The sequence below is a fragment of the Cibotium barometz genome, chromosome 19, assembly GCF_041138505.1.
Source record: "Cibotium barometz isolate CiBa-2024 chromosome 19, ASM4113850v1, whole genome shotgun sequence".
Classification (NCBI taxonomy): domain Eukaryota; kingdom Viridiplantae; phylum Streptophyta; class Polypodiopsida; order Cyatheales; family Cibotiaceae; genus Cibotium; species Cibotium barometz.
In genome coordinates this window covers 38747178-38755588 of record NC_141064.1, presented here as the reverse complement: position 1 = coordinate 38755588, position 8411 = coordinate 38747178, and positions in this window count along the sequence as shown.

The following is an 8411-nucleotide window of genomic DNA, read 5'->3' as shown; positions in this document are numbered from 1 at the left end:
TGAGACTTTTTTAATTGGTGGTTAATCTTAATTAAATTTTTCTCTAAGTCTCATGTTCGTGCATCTTGCAAAATTATCCCAAGTTTGCGAGATAAGGACATCTCGCGTTTTTCAAGTGGGAGAGAATGTAAGATTCCTTCCCAGTCTCTCAAAATGTCCAGCATATTCCCCTGTAATCAATTCCCTCTTCAGAAATATAAGAGATCTTGTCTCTGCCTGTTTTGGTATAGAGAGAGAAAATATTCTAGAGAGAGAATATTCAGATTTTGAATATTTTTGGATAGAAAAATATCTCATCTTATTAAAATGAATTCCCCTGAAAACAGAAATTCAGAAAGAATTTTTCAATATGCAATTAGAATTAATTGGAAATGGGTATAAAGGACCTTATCCTAATGGTCTAGATTTTCAGAAATTTTTGGATTATGGTCCAATTAAGGTTCCTATGGGCCAATAGCATCAATCCATGTGTAGGGAGGAGATAAATCCAATTTTGTAAAAGAAGATACCCAAAAATGAGTAAATGCTCACATAAGAAGAAGAGTTGACTATGTACAAGGTTTATTAGTAAGAAACTATGAGTAATATCAAAAATATGAGACATTTTTGGTATCCAAAAATGAGTAAATGCTCACATAAGATGAAGAGTTGAAAATGTACAAGGTTTATTTGTAAAAAACTATGAGAAATATTAAAATTATGAGATATTTTGGATATCCAAAAATGAGTAAATGCTCACACAAGATGAAGAGTTGAAAATGTACAAGGTTTATTAGTAAAAAACTATGAGCAATATTAAAAATATGAGATATTTTGGGTATAATGATTCCATTTTGACACATATGTAAGGAAGGGGAGTTCTTTAAAGGAGGTGCATATTTCACATGCTTGAATGAGTTTTAAACTAAAAAATAATGTGATATTTTTATCTCTCCTCTCTCTTGAACCAAACCAAATCAAAATGGAACCAAACCGAATAAAAAAGGAACCAACCTAGGTCCAAATCTAGTCCAAATTCAACCAAACTGAATTTGGAAAATTCTAGAATTTAGTTAGCTTTGGTTAGAGCTTCCCTCTCCTATAAATAGAACATGAGTCCTTTGAAAAAAATAGAAGAATTTTACTATACTAGAGTTATGCTGAAATAATGCTAATTTCTACTATTCTCTAAAATTCTCTCCAAATTGAAGAAATTGGAGCTTCCCTCTTTCTTCAATCCCCATTGGTGGCTCCATCAACATACTTAACCAATTGATTGGTTGGGGGCCTCTACCGTGAACAAATAATCAAGCAATTTGTAAGGTAATTAGTGAATTTTGATCATTTTCTATAATTTCTCAATGTTTCTCTCTTCTCAACCCCTCTCAAGCTTGAGAAGCTTAATCGGAATGGTTTTTGAATGTTATTGAAGTTAATTGATGAATGGTAGTGAAGAGTTACATAATTTGATGAATGCTATTGAAGTTAATTGATTAATGATAGTTAAGAATTACATAAATTTCTATTTATGCTTAATTCTAATGGTTTTTATGTAATTTCTCTCTCTCACTCAAGAAATGGTCATACTCATGATCCATTATCAATCCAAATGAAGCTTTTCATAAAGCTTTTCCTTAATCCAAGATTAATCTATGCTTGAGGTCAAATTAATGGCTTTTTTCTATGCTTTTAGTTTAAATATTTCATGAATATTAATGATTGAACCCATTATTGGGTTAATGATCCAATTAGGGATCATTCTAATCATTTCCTTAATGATAAGTTTTATCCTTCAAAATAAATTGAGATTTATCAGTCATAGTAGCGGAGCTATGGCAAAATTTTTATAAAAATTACACATAAAATAATTTTATTCAAAGCATGAAAAGAGAACTTCCTACCATATTATAGGAATTATCATCCTAGATTAATTGAAAGAATTTTATTGTAATCATGGAGAAATTGATTTTTATGTTATGCATAATTGATGATTATTTTATTGTAAAAGTGTTAACTTTTATCATATTTGGATTTCATGCACAGAGGTATGCATAAAAGAATTATTATTTTAATATAAAAGTGTTTCTTTTATCATATTTGGATTTCATGCATAGTGGTGTGCATAAAAGAATTATTATTTTAATATAAAAGTGTTTCTTTTATCATATTTAGATTTCATGCATAGAGGTATGCATAAAAGAATTATTATTTTAATATAAAAGTGTTTCTTTTATCATATTTGGATTTCATGCATAGAGGTATGCATAAAAGAATTATTATTTTAATATAAAAGTGTTTCTTTTATCATATTTGGATTTCATGCATAGAGGTATGCATGAAAGAATTATTATTTTATTATAAAAGTGTTTCTTTTTTCATAATTGAATTTTATGTATAGAGGTATGCATAAAAGTTGATTATTTTATTATAAAAGTGTTACTTTTATCATATTTGGATTTCATGCATAGAGGTATGCATAAAAGTTGATTATTTTATTATAAAAGTGTTACTTTTATCATATTTGGATTTCATGCATAGAGGTATGCATAAAAGAATTATTATTTTAATATAAAAGTGTTTCTTTTATCATATTTAGATTTCATGCATAGAGGTATGCATAAAAGAATTATTATTTTAATATAAAAGTGTTTCTTTTATCATATTTGGATTTCATGCATAGAGGTATGCATAAAAGAATTATTATTTTAATATAAAAGTGTTTCTTTTATCATATTTGAATTTCATGCATAGAGGTATGCATAAAAGTTGATTATTTTATTATAAAAGTGTTACTTTTATCATATTTGGATTTCATGCATAGAGGTATGCATAAAAGTTGATTATTTTATTATAAAAGTGTTACTTTTATCATATTTGGATTTCATGCATAGAGGTATGCATAAAAGTTGATTATTTTATTATAAAAGTGTGACTTTTATCATATTTGGATTTCATGCATAGAGATATGCATAAAAGTTGATTGTTTTATTGTAAAAGTGTTACTTTTATCATATTGGATTTCATGCATAGAGGTATGCATAAAAGTTGATTATTTTATTATAAAAGTGTTACTTTTATCATATTTGGATTTCATGCATAGAGGTATGCATAAAAGTTGATTATTTTATTATAAAAGTGTGACTTTTATCATATTTGGATTTCATGCATAGAGGTATGCATAAAAGTTGATTATTTTATTATAAAAGTGTGACTTTTATCATATTTGGATTTCATGCATAGAGGTATGCATAAAAGTTGATTATTTTATTGTAAAAGTGTTACTTTTATCATATTGGATTTCATGTATAGAGGTATGCATAAAAGATATTCTTTTTATACTAAAAGTGTGATTTTCATCATAAATGGATTTTATGCATAACTTAGATGCATAAGAGTGTAATTCCTACCAAATTGAATTTATGCATAAGAAGATGCATAAAAGATTGATTTTTAAATTCAGTGTCATTCTCATCTAAATTGAATTTATGCATAGGAAGATGCATAAAAGAATGGAATTTCAATTCAAAAGTGTTATTCTCATCCAAATTGAATTTATGCATAGGAAGATGCATAAGAGATAGAATTTTAATTCAAAAGTGTCATTTTCATTTAAAATGAATTTATGCATAGGAAGATGCATAAAAGATTGGTTTTTAAATGAGATGTGATAATATGTGATAAGATGTGTATGGGAAGTGATAGGATGTGAGAAGAGGTGTATGAGATGTGATAAGATGTGATAAGATGCGTATTGGAAGTGATAGGATGTGATAAGAGGTGTATGAGATGTGAAAAGATGTGTATGAGATGTGATAGGATATGATAAGAGGTGTATGAGATGTGATAGAATGTGTTAAGTGTTTCTTTTATCATATTTGGATTTCATGCATAGAGGTATGCATAAAAGAATTGTTTTTTTAATATAAAAGTGTTTCTTTTATCATATTTGGATTTCATGCATAGAGGTATGCATAAAAGAATTATTATTTTAATATAAAAGTGTTTCTTTTATCATATTTAGCTTTCATGCATAGAGGTATGCATAAAAGAATTATTATTTTAATATAAAAGTGTTTCTTTTATCATATTTGGATTTCATGCATAGAGGTATGCATAAAAGAATTATTATTTTAATATGAAAGTGTTTCTTTTATCATATTTGGATTTCATGCATAGAGGTATGCATGAAAGAATTATTATTTTATTATAAAAGTGTTTCTTTTATCATAATTGAATTTCATGTATAGAGGTATGCATAAAAGTTGATTATTTTATTATAAAAGTGTTACTTTTATCATATTTGGATTTCATGCATAGAGGTATGCATAAAAGTTGATTATTTTATTATAAAAGTGTTACTTTTATCATATTTGGATTTCATGCATAGAGGTATGCATAAAAGAATTATTATTTTAATATAAAAGTGTTTCTTTTATCATATTTAGATTTCATGCATAGAGGTATGCATAAAAGAATTATTATTTTAATATAAAAGTGTTTCTTTTATCATATTTGGATTTCATGCATAGAGGTATGCATAAAAGAATTATTATTTTAATATAAAAGTGTTTCTTTTATCATATTTGGATTTCATGCATAGAGGTATGCATAAAAGTTGATTATTTTATTATAAAAGTGTTACTTTTATCATATTTGGATTTCATGCATAGAGGTATGCATAAAAGTTGATTATTTTATTATAAAAGTGTTACTTTTATCATATTTGGATTTCATGCATAGAGGTATGCATAAAAGTTGATTGTTTTATTATAAAAGTGTGACTTTTATCATATTTGGATTTCATGCATAGAGGTATGCATAAAAGTTGATTGTTTTATTATAAAAGTGTGACTTTTATCATATTTGGATTTCATGCATAGAGGTATGCATAAAAGTTGATTGTTTTATTGTAAAAGTGTTACTTTTATCATATTGGATTTCATGTATAGAGGTATGCATAAAAGTTGATTATTTTATTATAAAAGTGTTACTTTTATCATATTTGGATTTCATGCATAGAGGTATGCATAAAAGTTGATTATTTTATTATAAAAGTGTGACTTTTATCATATTTGGATTTCATGCATAGAGGTATGCATAAAAGTTGATTATTTTATTATAAAAGTGTGACTTTTATCATATTTGGATTTCATGCATAGAGGTATGCATAAAAGTTGATTATTTTATTGTAAAAGTGTTACTTTTATCATATTGGATTTCATGTATAGAGGTATGCATAAAAGATATTCTTTTTATAGTAAAAGTGTGATTTTCATCATAAATGGATTTTATGCATAACTTAGATGCATATAAGAGAAATTCTTTTCTTCTAAAAGTGTAATTCCTACCAAATTGAATTTATGCATAAGAAGATGCATAAAAGATTTATTTTTAAATTCAAAGTGTCATTCTCATCTAAATTGAATTTATGCATAGGAAGATGCATAAAAGAATGGAATTTCAATTCAAAAGTGTTATTCTCATCCAAATTGAATTTATGTATAGGAAGATGCATAAGAGATGGAATTTTAATTCAAAAGTGTCATTTTCATTTAAAATGAATTTATGCATAGGAAGATGCATAAAAGATTGATTTTTAAATGAGATGTGATAATATGTGATAAGATGCGTATGCCCCTAGCGCTTCACTCATAGGCCGCTTCCTTGGTCCCTAATCCACCGTACCGGAAGCTCACCATTTAAATCGAACCGAGGCTGGTCAAGACCTCGGCCGACCTTGCTACGCGAGACGTCCTCCATTGACTCTCCGTCAGCAGTTGCAACTTTATCAGTTCGGTCTTCATGACCTTAATCCTCAAGACGGTCAAAATGCTTTCCTAGCATTCTTGACATAAAACAGTCATTTACAAACAGTCACAAAATATAGTTTCTATAACGAACTCTCGTCTTTCCACATTATCCACTCTAGGACCACATTACTTATTCCCTATTACATTCAATGTGTACTCATTCTCATCCATTCACCCATATAGACTACACATTATTTCACATACACATTTACATTCATTATTCTACATACATATCCATGTTCGTACGTCCACATCATACATCCAATTTCACATTCATACATATGCATCTACATGCATACATCTATTTTCACATCCTCATTCGTACATCCACATTATACATACATCCAATTTCACATTCATACATACGCATCTACATGCATACATCTATTTTCACATCCTCATTCATACATCCACATTCACATACATACATCTACATCCGAATCTACATCCATACATCCACATCCACATCTTCATTCACATTCACATCCATACATCCACATCTACATACATACATCCATTTTCACATCCTCATTCATACATCCACATCCACATACATACATACATCCGTATCTACATCCATGCATCCATACTACATCCATTCTCGCCCTAACACATCCCATATACATCTTATCCCATCAGATACACTCTCTACCTCGTCCCATACACATCTTAACACATCCTAACTCATCTTAACACATTCTATCACATCTCATACACCTCTTATCATATCCTATCACATCTAATACACATCTTATCACATCTTTTCACATCTCATACACCTCTTATCACATCCTATCACTTCCCATACGCATCTTATCACATCTTATCACATCTCATACACCTCTTCTCACATCCTATCACTTCCCATACGCATCTTATCACATATTATCACATCTAATTTAAAAATCAATCTTTTATGCATCTTCCTATGCATAAATTCATTTTAAATGAAAATGACACTTTTGAATTAAAATTCCATCTCTTATGCATCTTTCTATGCATAAATTAAATTTGGATGAGAATAACACTTTTGAATTGAAATTCCATTCTTTTATGCATCTTCCTATGCATAAATTCAATTTAGATGAGAATGACACTTTGAATTTAAAAATCAATCTTTTATGCATAAATTCAATTTGGTAGGAATTACACTTTTAGAATAAAAGAATTTCTCTTATGCATCTAAGTTATGCATAAAATCCATTTATGATGAAAATCACACTTTTAGTATAAAAAGAATATCTTTTATGCATACCTCTATACATGAAATCCAATATGATAAAAGTAACACTTTTACAATAAAATAATCAACTTTTATGCATACCTCTATATGCATGAAATCCAAATATGATAAAAGTCACACTTTTATAATAAAATAATCAACTTTTATGCACACCTCTATGCATGAAATCCAAATATGATAAAAGTAACACTTTTATAATAAAATAATAAACTTTTATGCATATCTCTATACATGAAATCCAATATGATAAAAGTAACACTTTTACAATAAAACAATCAACTTTTATGTATACCTCTATGCATGAAATCCAAATATGATAAAAGTCACACTTTTATAATAAAATAATCAACTTTTATGCATACCTCTATGCATGAAATCCAAATATGATAAAAGTCACACTTTTATAATAAAATAATCAACTTTTATGCATACCTCTATGCATGAAATCCAAATATGATAAAAGTCACACTTTTATAATAAAATAATCAACTTTTATGCATACCTCTATGCATGAAATTCAAATATGATAAAAGTAACACTTTTATATCAAAATAATAATTCTTTTATGCATACCTCTATGCATGAAATCCAAATATGATAAAAGAAACACTTTTATATCAAAATAATAATTCTTTTATGCATACCTCTATGCATGAAATCCAAATATGATAAAAGAAACACTTTTATATCAAAATAATAATTCTTTTATGCATACCTCTATGCATGAAATCCAAATATGATAAAAGAAACACTTTTATATCAAAATAATAATTCTTTTATGCATACCTCTATGCATGAAATCCAAATATGATAAAAGAAACACTTTTATATCAAAATAATAATTCTTTTATGCATACCTCTATGCATGAAATCCAAATATGATAAAAGAAACACTTTTATATTAAAATAATAATTCTTTTATGCATACCTCTATGCATGAAATCCAAATATGATAAAAGTAACACTAAATAATCAACTTTTATGCATAACATAAAAATATATTTCTCTATGATTACAATAAAATTCTTTCAATTAATCTTGGATGATAATTCCTAGAATATGGTAGGAAGTTCTCTTTTCATGCTTTGAATAAAATTATTTTATGTGTAATTTTTATAAAAATCTTGCCATTGCTCCGTTACTATGACTGATAAATCTCAATTTATTTTGAAGGATAAAGCTTATCATTAAAGAAATGATTAGAATGATTCCTAATTGGATCATTGACCCAATAATGGGTTGAATCATCAATATTCATGAAATACATAAACTAAAAGTATAGAAAAAATCCATTAATTTGACCTCAAGCATAGATTAATCTTGGATTAAGGAAAAGCTTTATGAAAAGCTTCATTTGGATTGATAATGGGTCATGAGTA